A 20,993-nucleotide genomic window follows, 5' to 3' on the forward strand; every position below is an offset into this window, starting at 1 on the left:
GTCCATGACGGAATTTTCCACCATCCCTAGCTATAGCAGAGGGGGAGAAGAAAGCAAAGCTATTTGCTCAGTTCTGTTGAGAGACAAGCTTCCTTTGCTCATCTTTCTTATCTGTCACCTAGCAGTTGCCGTTCTGTCAGGCTGCCTGTACTGTTTTCGTCCCAGATGGGTGTTATAAGAAGTGTAACTTTAAGAATTGGTACCTGCATTGGCTTTTTTTCTCCTCTATCCCCACCCCCTTTTCATGTCTTGTCTTTTAGATTGTAAGCCTGAGAGCAGGAACTCTCTTGAGCCTGATTATTACTACTATTAATATGTAAGCTGTCCTGGGAGACCTGTGCTTTCAATAAACAAACTAACTAATCAAAATAATTGGATCTCAAAATCTGAAGCCAAGTTTGGATTGTGAAATTTGGATTTTGAAATTTTTCCAGAATTTATTTTCACCTCTACAGGCATCTTTCCACCCTGCTCTGGTATATAACTCACCTGTTGAGCTTCCCCACTATCTTTGGCTCCAGCTTCCCAGAAGTCCCTTTAAAAGGAAGCAGCTACAGGTAGGCTGCTCAGTGGTTTTACTTTAAAAGCACCTTGAACTTGTTTGTGGTTTCTGCTATGTTAAGCATAAGCAGCAACAACTGGTATGTGGCCAAGCTAAAAAGAAAAAAAAAGTGAAGGGGAAGAACAGGGACAGATCTAGGAGCTGTAGAATTTGGTAGAACCCGGAGAGTCAGTTTGTTTGTTTGTTTGTTTGTTATTTCCTTTAAACCCTGCCTTTCTACCCAGGAAATGGCACTGGCTAACAATAATAGGAACCAAAATTGAAAACAAAAACATAGTTAAAATAAATGCATTTAAAATACAGTAAGAAATGTCTAAAACAGCACCCAGCCCAACAGAGCCACTTACATGCCAAAGACCTGCTTGAATAAAAAAGTATTTGCCTCTTGACAGAAGGACAGCAGAGAGAGAACCAACATAACCTCTCTTGGCAAGAAGTTCAAAAGTCTGGGAGCAGCCACCAAAAAGGCCCAGTTGGCAGCAGCAGGCAGGTTGGAAAGGTGTTCTTATGGTGGTTCAGGGAAGTCTCTATGGAGGCAAGGGTTCAAAGGGTGAGAGTTAAGGGCTATAGTGAATAGAAAGATTCACTATAGCTCCCAGTTGAAGCTATGCTCCTAATATGGAGGCCACTTATAATGAACCACCTGGATTAATGGAGGCAGAATATGCCTTTCTTTTACCCTTAGTGATGCTGAGAAAGTGGCATATTTACTTCAATCTACCTTAGCATCTCTCAGTCTGAAACTGCTATTCAATCAACCACATTTTATTAATATTTCAAATGATTTTACTTGTTAAATATAGTACATTCCCATCGGACTCTGATCCAGCAGAGGAGAGAAGTGAAGTATATGCCTTTCCCAATATATGCAAATAGTTCCTTCCTATTTAAAAACACATGCACACATGGCGTGAACCCTTTTGAAAACTGAAGGTGCCTTCCTATCACTTTACACTGCAATAATGTAAAGAAGAAAAATGACACAGAGGTATAATAATGTCTGTTGGATTAGAAATGAGCTCTACAACCCAACTAAACCTCTCACTGGAGAAACGTGATTTATATGCTGTTGTTAGGCTAGCACCCAAATCTGTAAATTTTACAAGTTTCAAAAGTTAGAAAGTACAGTAATTACTTTTGCTCTGCTGCTGCCATGAATTATTTGATTACTTTGCTTATCTGTTTTATCCTGCCCTTCCTTCAAGTAATTCAGGATGACATGCATAGTCCTCTGTTTTTCCCCCTCACAACCAGTGGAGGCTGGTAGTTCCTGTGTCAGTGGGGCAGTGAATCCACTCTGGGGTTCAGTCAGAACCAATCCAAACTCTAAAGGAGCTATCCAAAGTATTGAACCCTATCCTCAAAATGGGTTCAACAACTTGGATAGCTCCTTTAGAATTCTGACTGGTTCTGACTGAAACCCAGAGCAGAATTACCACCCCACTGACATATGAGCAGTGGAGGCTGGTGGTTCCTAACAGTCCTGTGAAGTATATTAGGCTGGCAGATGAGCCTTTCCTGGGTGATCACCAGGGATCCCTTGTTGCCCCTTCAGTCACATTTCTGCTGGCCCAACCATGTAGCCCTCAGCAGGGGCTAAACGCCTGCAGTAGGAAGGCTGCGGTACTCTGCTCGTGCCAGTTTCTAATTCATATGGGGAGCCTATGTGAGTACAAATGTCTTCCTGTAGGGATGCAAGAGAAATCAATTTTGTTCACATTACCTAAGTGTGTACTTTTGAATGAATATACAAACCAAAACTCAGCTATCCTTTGAAATTCGTACTTCTCTGAATTTTGCAATGGAGTTCTCCAATGTTTTTTTTCCCAAGCATACAAAAATGCATGTGTTGGTGGAAATAATTGTTCAGAAATGGATTGCATTAAGAAATCGTTCGCTAAAAATGTGCATATTGGGCAAAATTGCATACGAGAATGCATGTGTTAAGAGAAATGAGCACAGAAATACACACATTTTTTCATGCAAACACACACACACGTGTGTGTATGTGTGTGTGTGTGTGTGTGTGTGTTCAGGATGAACCAAATTTAAGATTGGAAAATGAGAAACTAACAGAGTTGTCAAGCCCTACAGGAGTAGGGCTTGTAGGGCTCAGCACCAACACATGGAGGGTTGCAGGACAGGCCATCAGGAAGATGATGGGTGGAGTGAGGCCAATGAGCATGTTGTTGCTGCCCCACCCCTCTTGCAATGGGAACACAAAATTGTCATATAGCCTGAACAGGACTATATGACACAAACACTTTATAATTGAGTGGGGCTTTGAACCTAGGTGTCTATCCAACACTATTTGATATACCACACTAAGGGCACAAGCCTATGCATGTTTAGACAGAAAAAAGTCCTACAAGTCCCACCATTCCCTAGCCAGGTGTTTTTTTTTTCCTGTCTGAATATGCATAGGATTGCACCCTAAATGAATATGAATGAAGAATGGCTACCTTCTGTTCAAAAGTAGTCCAACTGCTTATCAACCAATTTACCGAAGCTCACAGCTATTACATATCTATTTATTATGTTTTTAAATTGCAGCCTCCACCTACCAGGCACCCAGGGTAATATACAATAAAAATATCATTAAAATTTCTCATAAAACTAAAGAATACAAGGAACACACACAATACAATACAATAAAATTTTAGGGTGGCATTAACATTGAAGAGCAATAAACTGTTATTCATCATTAAAAGCCCAATGGAACAGAACAACCTTTACTGTCCATCTAAAGGCAAATAAGGAAGGAGCCAACTTCACCTCCCTCAGGAGGGAGTCTTCCTAACTGGGGTCCTCCTACACAAAAGACCCTGTCTTAATAACCCACCAATGTAGCTAGGCATATAACAGGGACTTCACTAATGATCATAAATTATGGGCAGATTCATGTGGACCTATTAATATGAGTGTGTGGGACTTACTGTCTTAATAGGAGTTTAGTGGGACTTACTGTCAGGTAAGGATTGTGTATAGGATTGCAGCCTTGCTATTTGTTGAATTTGTTCTATTACTGATAACATATTGAAAATATAACTTTAATCCTCTACAGTGCATTTTGTAAGCATTATATTGGAAACAAGAAATTGCTGCAAGGTCTGCTTTTCTAGAAACATAATAGGCAGGGCATCTGTTAAGTATCCTGAGAAGGTTTAAAAAATGATTATCTGCATAGAAAAATCCTATACTTTTGGGATACAAAGAGTGTGCCAAAACTTCATAATGTCACCCAAAGCAGTATGCATCTTTACTGTTGCAAAACAAAAGAGAGATCGGTTTAAGCTTTTGACTGAAGATTCCTTTTCCCAGGTGGTCAATTGTACTTGTCATCTGTTATTCTGGAAATTGTACAGAATTTAATAGATGAGGTATATCAAACTAACTACATTAGGAACATACCAGCTGTCAATATGGCTTCAACCCAACAGCATCTTTGGGGAAAAGCAAATTCAGAAATGCAGACAGTATACTATTAGTCTGATAGAATGATTATAAGTCTCGCCATCTGTTGCATATTTCACACTTAATTGTGATCTGTATCAACAGATTTTTCCAAAAAAAATAAATAAATCACATTCCCGTCTTTATAAGAGGAAAAATAAAGGCGAACAGTAACACATTGTAGCAAATAAAGGCTGACCATCACTGGGGCTCAATCAGATGATGACTGTTGATTATTCAATTTAGGTAATCCAAGGTACTAATTAGAGTAAGCAGATCTAAAGATATAATTATCAGAACAGAAGAATGATTTACTCCAGCATTACAACTTTCTTTTTCAAAGAATATCACACTACTGGATTCTCACATATAGCAATTAGTCTTTCCAACATCTCCTGTCTGTCAAACAACTAAAAACAAAGGGTATTTACACAGTTACTTTAATAAATGCAGCTTTTAAAAAATGATGAAACTAGCTTTAAAATAAATACTTTGGGCACTAAGTCGAAATGAGATATTTTTTTATTTGAAATAATGAAATAGTCATTTGAATAATGCAAATCATTAAAATATTATAAGTGGGCTGCTGGATTAAAATAACTACACTTTCATAAGATCCAGATTCAGGACTTAAATTATTTTTAACAATAACAACACATTTTTATGGTTCGATTCTCATAACCTCCTAGGGTTTTTCTCCTGTTTCTCAAAACTCTAGAACATCTTTGAACATGATCTCCATCTGTTGCCAAGCCAAAGGTTTGATTCTAGTCCTAGTTACAAATATACAAGCATGGCTTGCTGCCCCTCTCATTAATAAGCTCTGCACAGTATTATGGGTCTGTGATGTTTATTTAAAAATGGCAAGGGTGTATAGTAAAAATAACCCTGCCTAGGCTAGGGAATGTTACTCTTATGACTCTTACTTAAGGAGTGATCTCAGAAATCTGGCAAATGCATATCTGAACACACTATGTTGTGTGTTGTCAATGTGATACGAAGGAGATACATTAATGAGAATCACACAGAGTTGGTTGAGAACTTCTGTGAAATTGCACACTGTAATATACAGGAAAAAAATGTCTTGAGACAAAAAAGCATCCTACAGTCCACAGAAGGCCAAACTTTATTCTTAAGGGCACATGCTTCTCTAGCCCTAAACTGCTATGAAAATGCATCATCATTGTCATCATTATATACCTTCTCTCTTCTCTCTCCAGCTTTGCTTGAACTGGTCTCAGAATATATGCTTTTTCCCCCAATAACCCCTGCTTATCACAGAGATCTTGGTTTCTGTCCATGTCTGAAAGGCACACACAAACACAACACAATTTCTATTACATTCTGAAGGTTAATATCCAGATTTTTTAGGATTCAGGGAGTGTGAACCCTCTAAAGTCTCTAGAGCATCTCAGCATTTCTATTCAGTAGAGTTCATCATGAGGGAGAATGCAGGCATAGATTAATGCTCAGCCAGATTTTCAGCTTTAAAAGTTGGCTTGAGCAAAATGTATCATTGATCATGCCTGCAAAGCGAAAGCAGTAAGCCTAGACTCTTTAAGAGAACATGAAAAGCTGAATATCTCCCAGCTGACATCTAGCTTCTACAGAATCTAAAACCTGGTTCACACATGCATATTAATCACCTGAAGGTATCAAATAGGGCCATGCACCACTTCAGCCAGAAGCCTGAACTCCGAGCTGAGGCGGGTCACTTCAGGCCTCTTCGGGCTGCTTCCGAGGTGAAGTGGAGGGGACACAAAGCATCACGAAGTGGGTCGGGTCGCTCCGAAGCACTTTGGTGATGCTTCAGAGCAATCCAGGAGCCCAGACGCACCGCCGCCGCCACTGCCCAGTCCCCAGTAAATGGTGCAGGATCTATTTCCAGAAATACAGGGAATCGCCATTTAAAAAATGGCAACTCCCTAGAACAGACAGGTGGCTGCTGGTGTGCATCCCAAGGGCTGAGGTAAGGAGCTGGGCAGGGGGGGGGGTATTGGGCCATCCGAATCCCGCTTCAGATCCAGAGACCAAAGTGGGCCGGGGCTTCCCCAGATCAGCTCAAATCAAATTGGGCCCATCTTGGAAGTCCCGAAATGGCCTCCACAGTGGATCGGCAGGGAGGGGGGTATCCCTGCACAGCCCTAGTATTGAGTATCATCAAGCGCAAATGCATGCATGTGCAAATGCATCTCATTACAGATAAAACACCACAGCTGCAACTTTTACCCTACATAAACTCAGTGCTTTTTGATGGTACCAATTCACATATTCAGTTGCATGCCATCAAAGCTAACTCTGGTTCACCCATGCTTGTTTGTCACTTGATTACTGCAACATTAAGTTGCACTTGCATGTGTTAGAGTAGACAGCCATCATGGTCAGAAGTCCTATGTACCCAATACCACTTCTCAAAAATTATAACTTTGAATCAGGGGTGATCAACTTCTGGTCTTCAAGATCAGCAGTAGGGAATCTTTTGGGGCCATGGCAGATATGTTTTGTAATTTCAGAGACTGTCCTGGGCACCACCATAAAATAGCTCCCATGGGAGGTGGGGCAAAAGACAAGTAACCTGCCCAAAAACTGAGTACAAAGCAGAGGTGGGGTCTGAGCACCAACATGCTAAACAACTCCTTTGAACTCACAGTTTTCAGCACCAACAGAAACCTATTTTGCAGTAATCTCAGCTGCCAGCGAGAAAATGTTTTGTTTTGTTTTGAAGTGGGACAGGTAGGGCACGTTGGTGACCACCAAGAAAGTTGCCTGGTGTTGCATCGGTGCTTGGAGGCACCATGTTGCCTACCCCTGCTCCAGATGTTTTGGCCTACAACTTCCATCACTCCTCACTATGCTCACTAGGGCTGATCGGAGCTATAGGTCAAAACATCTGGAGGAGCACAAATTGCTAACTCCTGCTTTGAATGGATTTGGTTCACACATTTGGGGGGTGGGTTAGGGTATTTTAGAAAATGTTTTTATTGTAGAATTTTATTGTTTTAAACTGTTTTATTGTATGTTGTACATCGCCCAGAGTGGCTGGGTGACCAGCCAGATGGGCGATTAATAAATTTAATAATAAATACATAAATAAATAATAAACACATTTTTGGCTGTGGGTCATTGGGTTGGTTAACTAACAGTGCAATCCTACACATATCTACTCAGAAGTAAGAGCCACTGAATTGAATGGCCCTGTAAGAGTGTATAGGACTGCTGCCTAGGTGAAGAGAAATCGAATGATGATCATGCAGGTGTGAACTGATCTTATGGCTGTGCTGTTACCAATTTAGAATTTCTCAATCATCTGGTCACTGTGGTTCATTCATGACCAAGCTCTTCTTTATCGGGGTACAGTATATTTTGTCAGGAAGGAATGACAGCCCACAACACAAATGAATTGTGTTGTTGGCAGACAAACCAAAGGTGCCAGTTGTGTCCTGGGCACTAAAGCAATTTTGTGATATTGCTTAGTAAACTGCTGCAAATATTAAAAGCCACTCATACAGATATTAATGTGTAAACAAAAATGCATTTACAGCAAAGACACTGAATAATTTTGTGTCCTAGTGACTAACAAATGCAAGCATTATTAATATGCTTGCTTAGCAAGTCTTTCAGTGGCTTGTCTTGGTTTATTAAAATGTTTTGTGCTGCCCCACTGATCAGCATAGTCAGTGTTTCTGCCTTTTGTTACAGCCATAGCAAAAGTAAAAATTAAGAAATGTGCAGTATCTTACTTTCTGGCCATTGATGTTCAGCCTTCCCTGGGTTAGCTGACATTAACTGCTTTTCATAGACACCAACTTTTAACAAGGCAAGGGCTGGTGTAAGATGGAGGTGGATCCAGCTGTTGCACAAGCAGAGGTCCCTTGACCAATAAGACTTCCCAGTCTTCATCTACAACCTGCAGTCCCCCATGCACACCCAAAATATGATCTGGAAGGTCTCCCAATAGACAAGCAGAACAAATTTTCCCTCCTCCTGCAGCTCCAATGCTCACCCCAAATCTGATCTGGAGGGTCCCCCAACCATCCAGAACTGATTTGGGGTGTACAGGGTTGCTGCAGAGAGGAGGAAAAATTTGTAGTGGATGATGGACACAGATGGATCCAATCCACAGTGACTGAGAATCTGAGCTATGTGAACCAGAACATCCCCAATTGAAGCATCACCATTCACCACTGCTATCTGTCACCAGGAAATCCAGACCTTTTGGGGCTCACTGGACTTCTTGGGCATCTCAGCTTGCCTTTGCAAGCCAAGCCACATGGTTTCCCTCAGTTCTGGGGATGTTTTAATGCATTTTTTTTGGTCTCGGCCATACTTTCCACAAATAGAGTTTTGCACAAATTGCACCCGCAAGTTGCGCGAACGTGTATAATTTGTGCACATTTTGGCTGTAAATTGTGCAAACTTGCACACATTGTGCAAATTATAGCTGTATGTGCAAATTATGCAAATAGCACAACGTACAGCTGAAATTTGCACATTTTTTTACGCAAAAGAAAAAAATACGGAAATGCCTCCAGCTGGCCTAGGGACGGTGGAGTCTTCTGCCACAGACCCCAATGAGGCCAGGTTCGGAATGGATCGCTTACCTCTGCCTCCTCCCCAGAACCATCTGGATCCTGAGCCTGGCCGGCTCCATATCGCCAGCAATACAGCTGCCATTGCCATGCCATATTGCTAGGTTAAGGGCTGACTCCTGATGCAAATGGTGTAGTGGATGCCATTTGCAGCCATAAAGCTCTTAGATTAACCTAAATGCAGCTGTAAATGCTGCATTTAGCTTAAACTAAGGGCTTTACGGCCGCAAATGGTGTCCACTCCACCATTTGCATCTGTGGTTTTTCCCATGATAGGCTAGCCATAATTTGCGTTATTTGTGCAAATTGCAGCTGAAATTGGCATAAATCAAGCAAACGCCACCCTGCAATTTGTGCATATTTCTATTTATTTATTTATTTGTTTTTAAGTGAAAAATGTTTCTGGATTTTGGGAAAAGCCTCACAGCTTGGCCCACAAATGTGACCCAAGTTGGGGGTCACCAGGCATCTGTCAATCCCCAAAAGGGCCAGACTCCACAGTGACAGCATCCTTAGTTCTGGTTCACAGTTTGTGAGAAGTCATGGCAAGAGCCCCAGGCAAAAATGGACATGTTTCCCAAGTGTAGGATCTCCATGCTCAGGAGCCTGAGCTGACTCAAGTTCAGGGTTAGAAATAGTTGCAGCTATGCAGAGTCCCTGCTCTTGGGGTAGCCCCCTTTGACAGGATTCTACTTGACAGGAGTCCCAGCTGAACTAAGTGCAGGAGTTCAAGACCAAACTAGGCCAAAGAGGCCTAGGGGATGGAAATAGTTTGAACTGCAGGATTTCCATGCACAATCACCCTAAGCTAACTCAGGTTCACGGTTACAAGAAATAAGCTGTGACAGGGCAAAGTTCTGGCCTGCTGGGAGATATCCTTATTTCAGGATCTCATATGGCAGGAGTCCAAGTCAAACTGGGTCCAGGGATTCAGGAAATGGCTAGACAAGAAGTTCCTGAGCAGTAAGGAAGTTTTCCCCTCAGAGCATCTACTAAAAAGAGCGCTTAGTTCTAAGATCTTAGTTCTGGAGACAGGCTTGGAATTAAACAATGCTAGAAATACATGCGCATGGGCAGAATCTGCAATTTCTGATGTACGTGTATCAAGGCAAAACAACAGTCTTAAAAATCACTAAGAGTCCAAATCAGAAGACATTCTGAGGCATCAACACATGGGTCCTTGGTTCTTGGCGCTCATTAGTCCATGGTCTCTGAGAAGACTGGCTTTCTATTCTACAACAGGTTTTAACAATACCAAGTAGGGCTGTGCAAAATCACTTATGCCTGGGTTCTCCGGGTGCCTGCTGAAGTGTCTTCCCCACTTGCGCCCCCACCCTGGGCCTGTGCTCGAGACCCCAGGAGCTCTGCGAGTCACCTGCACCAACCCCGGGCCCGTCTGGCAAGTGCCCACCATTTTGCCGCCTTCTTTTCTTACCAAAAAAAGGGAGCTTAAAAATGCACACATTCAAATATGTGCAGTTTCTTTTAGCTCCCTTATTTTCATTTTGTAAAAAGGTGGCAAAATGGCTGGCGCTAGCTGGAAGGGGCTTGGGTGAGCGTGAGGAGCATCTGGGAGGGTGCCTGCAATAGGGCACTGCCTCCTCTTGCTTTTGCCTGGTCGGCTGTCAAAGGCAGCTGCCCAGGCGGCAGCAGGAGTTGAGGGCACCCCAGCTGCTAGCCGTCTCTTGCTCATGAGCAGGAGACGGCCAGTGGAAGTGTGCCCCATGCCTCCTCCTGATGCTGCCTGGGCAGCTGTCAAGGACAGCCAACCAGGCAGCCAAGTCCAAGCTGTTCCCAGCTGCTCGCCAAGCTCCAAGGTGCTCATTGGCCAGGCCTGTCAGTGCCCTGGAGTTCAGTGAGCAGAGGCTGGGGAGCAGAGCATGCGGGATTTTACCAGCCTCCCGGACTAAATCAGGTGCTTGTGACATCCCTAATACCAGGATTCAACAGATTAATTCCTAGAGAGGATAACAACTTCAGGAGGGAGAGCATGTTGTTAGTCCAACTGAAGCAAAGTCCAGGTAGAAGGTATCACAGGCAGTAAAAGACAGAGCAACTGTTCCCTTGAAGAGTCCCGATGTCTGGGTGTAGCATTAGTTGACAGAGTAGAGTTTTCTGGTTATAAGTAGGGATGGCGGTGGAGTCCAGTTGGGGACTTGAGCTCAGTGGATTACCACCAGCTCAGCCCCCCAGACTGGAGTGTGCAGACTGCCACACTTGCCTGACTCAGTGCAGCCTGAATTGGGCAAGCATGGTGGGCCCCACTGCTCTGCCAAGCCACCATTGTGCGCAAAGAGGTGGCTCAGCCTTTTCTGTAAAGGCCGATCTTTCTGTAAAGACCATAAAAAGGCCCGTTTATGCAAAGGCTTGTATCAGCTTATAACAGCTTATAAACAGGGGTGTGGCTGCTGAGCTCATTAATAATTACTGTGTCTCAACCACAGCCGTTGACCTATAGACAATCAATATGTCAAACTAGAGCGTATCTGCCATGCAGTCTTGGGCTGATACTGCGAGCTGTGATACACCCCTAAACAACTCTCTTCCTCCCATGCTCAGTTCCCATAGAAGATTTCAAAGGTAATACTTCAGAACTCAGCTCGAAGCCAAAATGCAACTGTTAGATAAGGTGCACTGACTCTTTCAGACTTTCACCCATAATTAGCTGAGAAACTGAAAAGTGATACACTCTCATGGCAGCCACCTTCTCATGGCTGTATTGCATTCTACATTATGCTCATTGAAAGCTAAGCCAATGTTGATTCATAAGCAACAAGGCCTACTGGTCAGAGCCAAATCCTCACAGGACCAAATCCTCAAGGAGGCATTAATCATATTAATTATGATTAATATGGTCCAGATACCAAGCCCAACTCTGGCTGATTTCAGAAGCCAGGATGCGGAAAGGTCCAGAGAACAAGTGGTGGGCCTCAAACCTCCAAGCAGTTCATCCACATCCTCAGGCTCTACAAACTGAAAAGTATCTGTGATAGCATGACTAGGTGGCACTCTGGTCACATCCAGTTCTGGCTCTGTCAAAATTAGGGATGGCTGTCACAGAGAAATCCAGCCCTTTGGGGACTTGCTGGATTTCCCCTGAGCCCCCAGCTCAGTTTGCATTTGAAAGCTGAGCAATGGGCTTTTCCCCTGAAATCCAGAAACTTCCTCAGATTTTTTTTTTAAAATCCATTCATGCACATTGCAGTTGCAATTTGTGTATTTTTTGCATAATGCATGCAAAATGTGGCCATAATTTGCTTAATTTGCATAAACTACATCTGCATTTTGTGCAAATTAAGCACATTATGGGTGCAATTTGCACAAATTAGGCATGTTATGATTGCAATTTGTGCAAATTAAGCATGTTATGGCCAAAATTTATGTAAATTACACAAATTGTGGCTGCAATTTGCATAAATGGTGATTTAAAAAACAAACAAACCCCCCAAAATCCACAAGCTGGCCCAACTCAATACAGATCAAGTTGGGCAATCTCACAGGTAAGCAAGCGAGAGTCGGGGGGGGGGGTGAGCTGCTGAAAGCTCGGCAAACTTTGCCCCCTGGACAGATTCCTCTGACATCCCTAGTTAAATAATGGTGTCTAAATCAGCATGGATATGAGCAACAAACTGATTATAGCAAACTGTTGAGGGTTCAAGTTGTTATTTTCCTAGGCTCACTACAAAAAGGCCCTTCACCACCTGAAAAAGCTCCACTGGATGACACTGAGAAGATGCAATGGTGATTAAAAAGTACCATCTCTTTGCCACCATCACCACCCCAAAACAAGATTTAAGATGGATTCTTAACTGTGGTGGGTTATACTCACTCTAGGTCTTTGACTATATTTGCTCTAGCCACCAACTCAGTTGCTGTTTGCCCTCTTCTCCCCTGAGTACCAGCATGCAGCTGTATAACTGGGCCAAGAACATGTGGGAGCAATCATACTGAAGGCCTGGGTCATCCTCTCATTCCATGCAGAGACCAGGGCCTTGGCAGGACTGCTGGCTAAGCCTGCAGGAAAATGCACAAGACAAAGCCATCTGGAGTCATCAGCCTCCTGGGTTGGACCATCAATTTTGGCCCACCATCCCTGCAGAGATTCCAGGTAAATGACCTGTCCATGCCAACAGAGTCATCACTGTTCCCCCACACAGAGTTCATTATCCCCTAGTTTGTTACAGAAAACCAAATCTAACATATGTCCTGGCACATGCATTGGACCAGGTATTAACTAAGACAGGCCCATAGTTGACATGGAGGCCATGAAATTCAGAGCTGACCCAAGGCAGCCTCAACATGAATACTGAAGTCTTCCAAAGTGCCTCAGTAAGTTGTAAACAGATGTTCTCAGTAGTAGCAAAGTGAATTGTACTATAGTAAAGAATAATACACATCCAGTCTTTCTCTGACAATTCACTGTTCATTGCATGCTTCAGAATGGCTCTGAACTATTACCAAAGAATGGCATTGTCCTTATTTCCTTTGCCATGTTGTCACTAGTTGCCAATATTCTATGTGTATGTTTCCACTTACAGGGCATTTCTTAGGTTTTCACCTACCCTTTAGTTAGCTCAGAGTACGGCTGCTCTTTCCGTTGACACCAGAACATCCATTCTCTTTGTTGGACAAGCATATGGAATATAGCAATGTGAAATGTTCTGCTTCAGAACTCCTGCAGTTCTACAGTGTAAGTCAAATTTAGAGAATTTTGCCTTGCCAGAAGCTTAGGGTGCTACTATTGGTGCACAAGGTATACAACCTGCTTGTAGTTGAAAGTTAGTATGAACTGTTTCCCTCTGGCTCTAGATGTCAAGAAGAACCATATGTTTCAATGTGATGTCTCAAGTACCTGCTATTTAACTTCCCAGCTGGGTTGGTAAATAGCATGATAACAGACTTCCATGCTATTTTGGAAGACCATTCCCTGCCCTGGCTGCGATCAAGAAGCACATAAGCATATGAAAATGGAAAGCTCTGTATAATAAGAAGGTTAGTCAAATGTTTCTGACCTGAAAAGGATTCACTTTGGAAATAACTTCAGCCAAAGTGAAAATGTTTGGGAGATTATTTTATATTTTTGAAATCCTCTTCATATAGGTTTGTGTCTGAACATTGCTTTCATATGTAATGTAAAGTCCTAGATATAAATAAATCCAGGGAGGTTAAATGTGTCCAAGATACAGTATCAACTAAGTAAAAAAAAACAACCCTAAGTAGATTTCAATGGTGAGGGAAGAAAGAGAGAAAGCTAGGGATGGCGGAGAATTTCTCCCCGAAACTTCGGGGGGCCGAGCGCCAACGTGTTCGGCCCCCCGAACAAGTTTCGGGGAGAAATCCTCCGCCCCCCGCCCCCGCCCCCCGGGACGGGACTTACCTTCCCTGAATGTCCCTCCCGGCAGCGGGTCCGGCTGGCGGTTCATCCGGTGTTCAAGTGGGGCGGGAGCGGCAGCCGGTCTTTCGACCGGCTGCCGCCCCTGCCATTGCAATGAAAGAAAAAAAAAACAACGTCCCCTGATAGGCTACGTGACGATTCACGTAGCCTATCACGGCAAGATTTGCAAAGTCAGCCGTGATAGGCTACGTGAATCGTCACGTAGCCTATCACAGGTGACTTTAAAAAAAAAAAAAAAAGTGTGTACGGATAATGGCGGCCCCCATAGGGAGCCGCCATTCCCCTTCCTTATTTGGTCGCTGTAGTCTACGTCAATGTTTACATAGACTACGGCGAAAATAAGGGCAACGCTATTTGCGTTGCCCTTATTTTCGCCGTAGTCTACGTAAACATTGACGTAGACTACAGCAACTAAATAAGGAACGCGAATGGCGGCTCCCTATGGGGGCCGCCATTCGCGTACGCGCTTTTTTTTTTTTTTAAGTCACCCGTGATAGGCTACGTGACGATTCACGTAGCCTATCACGGCTGACTTTGCAGATCTAGCCATGATAGGCTACGTAAATCGTCACATAGCCTATCAGGGGACTTTTTTTTTTTTTTTACTTTCGTGTTCGCGGCCGGGCGAGGCGGGAAGCCTCCTCCCCGGCCTGAATTTCGGCCGGGCGAGGCGGGAAGCCTCCCCCCCCGGCCTGAATTTCGGCCGGGCGAGGTGGGAAGCCTCCCCCCCCCCGGCCTGAACTTCGCGGGGGGAACAGCGAAGCGCTCCCCCCCACCGCAAAAAAACTGCGAGAAAAGGTAAGTGACTTTCGTTCACCCCTAGAGAAAGCACAAACACGGGAAGATCTAGATGAGGGTCCAAGAAGTTAGAGAAGTCTATGAAATGACTAGTAGTTCTGTTAGGGATGTCAGAGAATTCCGCCACGGATCTCAGTGAGGCTGAATGCCAGTGCATTCGGCCCCCCAAACTCCGTGGCAGAACGGCCTGCCTTCCCGTGGATCCCCTCCCCAGGACAAGACTTACCTCGGGCGGATCTTCCAGGCGGATCTTCCAGGCGGCTCCGGCGGCAGCTTCGGCAGCTGCAGTGGCTGGTCTTCCAACCGGCTGCTGCCGCCGCCATTTGCAGTCTAGTAAAAAAAAAAAAACCCAATGTGATAGGCTACATAAAGATTTACGTAGCCTATCATGGCTGGGTTTAAAAAAAAAAAAACCCGCTTACGCAAATCGCGGCGGCTGTAGCCGCTGCCATTTCCGTACGCAGTTTGGTTTTTTTGGTTTTTCCCAGAGCCCTCCGCGGCCAGAAATCTGGCTGCAGACGGCTCTGGCCTGGCTGGGCCTGGCCGGCTGCTCCGCGGAGCTGCCGCGGAGCACAGCCAGCCATGGAGGATTCCGGGAGGGAGGAACGGATCACCTCCCCCCCCCCGTCGAGTATTCCAGGGGGAGGGATGGAACGCCTCCCCCCCCACACCATCAACATAATCCATGGAAAGGTAAGTGACTTTCGTACATCCCTAAGTTCTGTTGCTGGCCATTAGTAGGGATGGACAGTTCACCTATTTCTGGCCCATTTGTTCACTCCCTTTTTGGCATTAATTTGCATTGGAGTTGTTGTTGTTTTTTAATCCATAAGAATTCACATTTAATCCTGCCCTCCATTTTCAGGATTTTTTTCTTCCCTGCTAAAGAGGCATTGTTTTTTTCTGCCTCTTTTGAAGGGAGGGGAAATATGTCACATTTTAAATAATTTTCTCCTTGTGGAGGGGGATAGGGTTCCCACATACCTTTTTAAGTTTGGGAGGTGGCTGAAGGATTTTCTTTCTATTATTATTATTATTATTATTATTATTATTATTCCTCTAAAAAAATCCTCCATCATGAGACTCTTCACAGAGAGGCTTCTTCAGCTCAGCAGCACTTCTTGAACTCCCATTAGACCACATGACCTCATCCTCTCCTATAGGCATTCAGGAAGAATTTCCAGGCTACAGAAGCTTTGCAAAGAGTCCCAGACTGTTGCAAACAAGAACAAATGGGACTTTTGGAGCTTTAGAAAAACACTTATTTCGTTTGCTCTATGTTGCTGCGAGGAAGACGAGAATTTTTCTAAAGCTCTAAAAGCCCCATTTCCTCTTTCTTTGCAGAGCTTCTGCAGCCTGGGAGCCCTTCCTGAATGCCTATAGGAGAGGGTACAGTCATCAGTTTCCACCATCATCAGTAGCTGTGCTGTTAAATGGATACTGAGAGTGGCAGTATGGAATACTGAGAAATTAAAATTCCAAAGCGGGGGGGGGGGGACACACAGAGGTATGGGTGGTATAAAGCTTATGAATATTCCTCCAGATTAAGGCCATATGGACTAAGAGTTCTGAATTTTTCAGAAATTTTCCTTTCTGTCAAGCATGCCAGTATCTTTTGCTCAATTGGAAGCAATTGTAAATCTGGCATACTATGTTCAGGCAAGTTAAAATATCTTGCAATGACCTGCTCTAGTTTTTTTGTAAGAACCACAGATTTGTGGTAATGGAATCTTGTTATTAGGTCCGTTGTAGTTTTTCCTACATATTTCATACAACTACCCCCTTTTTTTTACATTCAATTTTATAAATCACATTAGTGGAAGTGCATGTTACTGATTGTCTAATGCAATACAGTTTCTTAGGGAGCAGTCCTATGGGAATAGTTGGCCACTTCTGAACTCAGAGGTGGCCAACTATCCAATGCAGGATGGGTGGAGCGGGAGGGGATCTTCTCCTTCGCGCTCCAGCCTCCCTGTATTTACAGCTAGACAGCCAATTTCAGTTGTCTAACCGGGGTGCCTCAGAGCAGGAGGGGGTGGGGGGAGGCTGGACAGTCCATAAGAAGCATCATGACAGCACTTCTGAAGTCCCCTCCCTGCCCACAGGAACTCCCCCTTTTCAGCCACTGCGTGCTGCTCTTCCAAGTGTGGAGCCAGGGATGAATCGTGTTTCCTGTGAGGGGTTGGGGGGAAGGGGCAGGGAATCTGATTTCTGGGAACCAACCTCGGAGTACTGGCTCTGAGCTTGGTTCCGAGAAACCAAAAAAATCCTATGGCTGCCTAGATACTGTCTAGTGTCCATAGGATTGCACCTTTAGTAACTGTGCTCTTAAAACAAGTGGTTTGTTTGTGGTAACTCCAGGTAATGCAATGCACTGGTTTACATTGGTGTGATCCATTAAATTGCTCATTTAATGGAACCATTAATTCTCCACCATGCATCACATTCAGAAAACCATCCAATTAGCATAAATTGAATTAGAAAATCTGGGAAGTGCAAAAGCTGGGGGATCACTAAATTACAATTCACACATTAGCCTGGGAGGTGTAGATCAGGATAGTTTATATCTGAATTCACAAAGATCAAATTCCTCAAGTGTCCCTAGCCATTAAGTGTGAAAAAGTTCTGGCAGAACTGTTCAGGGCATGGGTAAGGTGTACATCTCTTTTTGAAAGGAATAATACTCCTATCCTCTGACAAAGCTGATAGCCTTACTCTATGAAGATATGCTAATGTAGAAATTAATTTGAATATATGATATAACTTGCAGGTGAGCAAATAAAATGTGAAGCTACTGAATAATTTACATAGCTGTAAGGCAAACTGGATAACTACAATATTTTAACAGCTCTGCCTTTGGTGAAGAAATGTCTTTGCGGAAAGACACAGGGGGAAGAGAGAGCAAAAGTCTGTTCATTTAACAACTCTGTAGAAATGAACAGCTTCTTTTTTATGAAACAGACTAGCCATGTATCTCAAAAAAGTGCTTTTTTCAGCCTTATTTGTCTATTTTATTTGTACAGCTTGTGATTTGTCAGTTCCTGGAAACTGATATGATGAGTCAATAATTTTCTGTGGAAATCTTTGGGATATCCTCAGTATATCAAAAAGTGAAATTATAAAGATGTCTGACACTCCTAAATAAAGGTATCTTTGGTATTGATGATGGCAGTTGGAATAGAGCTGTCAGACACAAATTTATGAAAGCTCTTAAGAGGGCAGAGGAATCACACTTTTAAATATATAATAAAGTCTTCCCACAGCTGAAAACCTGGCTTAGTGCTGCTACACTTGACACAGCTAAAACAAGGCTGTTAGTCTAGTCATCTGTTAGAGCTCTTTGCCATAATTAGAATGCAACCACTGCCACCTTTGCAGATGATACGTATGAAAATGGATTGTGTGACAATGAAACCTGAGAAGGGATGTTTAATAATGTAAAAAGAGCATTATTTTAACATGTTGTAAAGGCATTTTATAGATATCATAAACTGCATGAGGGCAGTTATAAAAATTAATAAAAATGGCTAAGGCTGTAATCCCATGTACATTTATGTGGGAATAAGTCTCACTGAACTCAGTGGGCTTACTTCCACGTAAATGTGCATAGGTTGGGGGACCCTCTGGAACAGCAGGGGAGGCGGTTCTGGGGGCTTCAGGAGGAACTGGAGAAAAATGTTGCAACTACCTCTTCCTCCAGCAGGAAGCCTCCACTGGATCCCAGGTTTCTCTGGACAGAAGGGGCTATTCTGTTTGCAAAAGGACAACTCTGGATCCAACCCATAGTGATTCATGCTGAATTGGATCTGCAGATGGAACCCCTAGGCTTTGAGAGGTCTAATGATATATGATTGATGTTGTCTGATGGCTATACACGTACTGATACTCCAGCTGTAGTCAGTCCATTTCTGCACACATGGATTTTTAACTTGGCTCAGGATGGATGAAGAAAATAAGGCTGTTACCCAACAGAAGCACCTTTTGACATATCCTGTCCTGGACAGTCCCAGTTTATGTCATGACATATAGAAAAATTTCTTAAAACTTCAATTCTATTCACAGTTACCCAGGAATAAACATACATGGATTAGTGAGTGAGTAATTAAATCTGTATGGAAATTTAAACATTATGAATGAAAACCTAAGGTTTTGAAGAAAATTATTAACTTGAGCCAAAGATCAGTTTCAGAGTCCAGCAGTAACAGACCCAACACTGTGGGCTGGATCCAGCATCATTGTTCCCCCAGCGAGGGTCTTCAAAAAACCCAGAGGACATTTGGAGGGTGCACAGGGGGCTGCAGGGTGGAGGAGAGGGTGGGATATCCTCTAGCTAGTGGAATGATGATGCTTGATCCAAGCCTTAATTTCCTATTAAATAGTTTGACCACACTTTTTTTTTTCCTTTTCATATTCTTGGTTTCCAAACACCACTCAGTTGTAAAGACCTTATACAATGTTGTATATTTTCCATTTATTTTCAGTTACAAGAGCAGTTGATTTAAATGACCACTAGTCTAGTACTAATCTAGTAATCTAGTAGTCTAGTACTAGTCTAGTCTAGTAAGATCAATGAATCAAGGTAAGATGGAGGTGGTCAAACATGAGATGGCAAGATTGAACATCAACATCTTGGGAATCAGCAAACTAAAATGGACAAGCATGGGCGAATTTAACTCAGGTGACCATCATATCTACTACTGTGGGCAAGAATCCCTTAGAAGAAATGGAGTAGCACTTATAGTCAACAGAAGGGTGGGAAAAGCAGTACTGGGGTACAATCTCAAAAATGAAAGAATGATTTCAGTACAAATCCAAGGCAAACCATTCAACGTCACAGTAATTCAAGTCTATGCCCCAACCACTGATGCTGAAGAAGCTGAGGTTGATCGGTTCTATGAAGACCTACAATACCTTATAGAATGAACACCAAAAAAAGATGTCCTCTTCATCATAGGATTGGATTGGAATGCTAAAGGGGATTGGAATGCTAAAGGAGGAAGTCAAGAAATCACCGGGATAACAGGCAAGCATGGCCTTGGTGTACAAAATGAAGCAGGACAAAGGCTAATAGAGTTTTGTCCAGAGAACATGCTGATCAAAGCAAACTAGGGATGTACGAAAGGCACTTACCTCGTCCTGCAGCTTGCTTCGCGGTGGGAAGGAGGCGCTACGGTTCTCCCCCTGAAGTTCAGGCTGGGGGGGAGGCGCCCTGCCTCACCCGGCCGAAATTCAGGCCAGGGGAGGAGGTGCCCCGCCTCGCTCTGCTGAAATTCAGGCCGGGGGGAAGCACCCCATCTCCCTGGCTGCGAAATAAAAAAGTGTGTGGGGGGGAAACAACCGTGATAGGCTACGTAACGATTTACGTAGCCTATCACGGCTAGATTTCCAAAGTCAGCCATGATAGGCTACATAAATCGTTACGTAGGCTATTACGGGTGACTTTGGAAAAAAAAAAGTGCGTACGCAAATGGCGGCGCCATGGGCGCCGCCATTTGAGTTCCTTATTTGGTACCGGTAGTTTACGTAAAGATTTACGTAGATTATGGCAAAAATAAGGGCAACGCAAATAGCGTTACCCTTATTTTCACCGTAGTCTATGTAAATCTTTACGTAAACTACCGGGACCAAATTAGGAATGCAAATACCAAATAAGGAATCTAGCCGTGATAGGCTACGTTAATCGTCACGTAGCCTATCACAGGGGTGTTTTTTTTTTTTAAAAAAAAACTTTCGAGTTTGCGGCCGGGTGAGGCGGGAAGCCTCCTCCCTGGCCTGAACTTCGCGGGGGGAGCAGCGAAGCGCCTCCCCCCCACCGTGAACAAGCTTCAACGAAAGGTAAGTGACTTTCATCCACCCCTAGTAACAACAAAGCTAGTGGAGATGACAATATTCTAGCTGAGCCATTTAAAATCCTAAAAGATGATGCTGTTACAGTGCTGCACTCAATATGCCAACACATTTGGAACACTCAGCAGTGGCCACAAGACTGGAAAAAGTCAATTTACATTCCAATTCCAAAGAAGGGCAACACCAAAGAGTGTTCAAACTACCGTACAATTGCGCTCATTTCACATGCTAGCAAGGTTATGCTCAAAATCCTACAAGCTAGGCTTCAGCAGTATGCGAACCGAGAACTACCAGAAGTACAAGCTGGGTTTCGAAGAGGCAGAGATCTCATAGAGATCATAGAGATCAA

This window comes from Heloderma suspectum, chromosome 1 (genome assembly GCF_057233095.1).
Source record: "Heloderma suspectum isolate Gila_16-S chromosome 1, 16-S_ref, whole genome shotgun sequence".
In the NCBI taxonomy this organism is placed as follows: Eukaryota; Metazoa; Chordata; class Lepidosauria; order Squamata; family Helodermatidae; genus Heloderma; species Heloderma suspectum.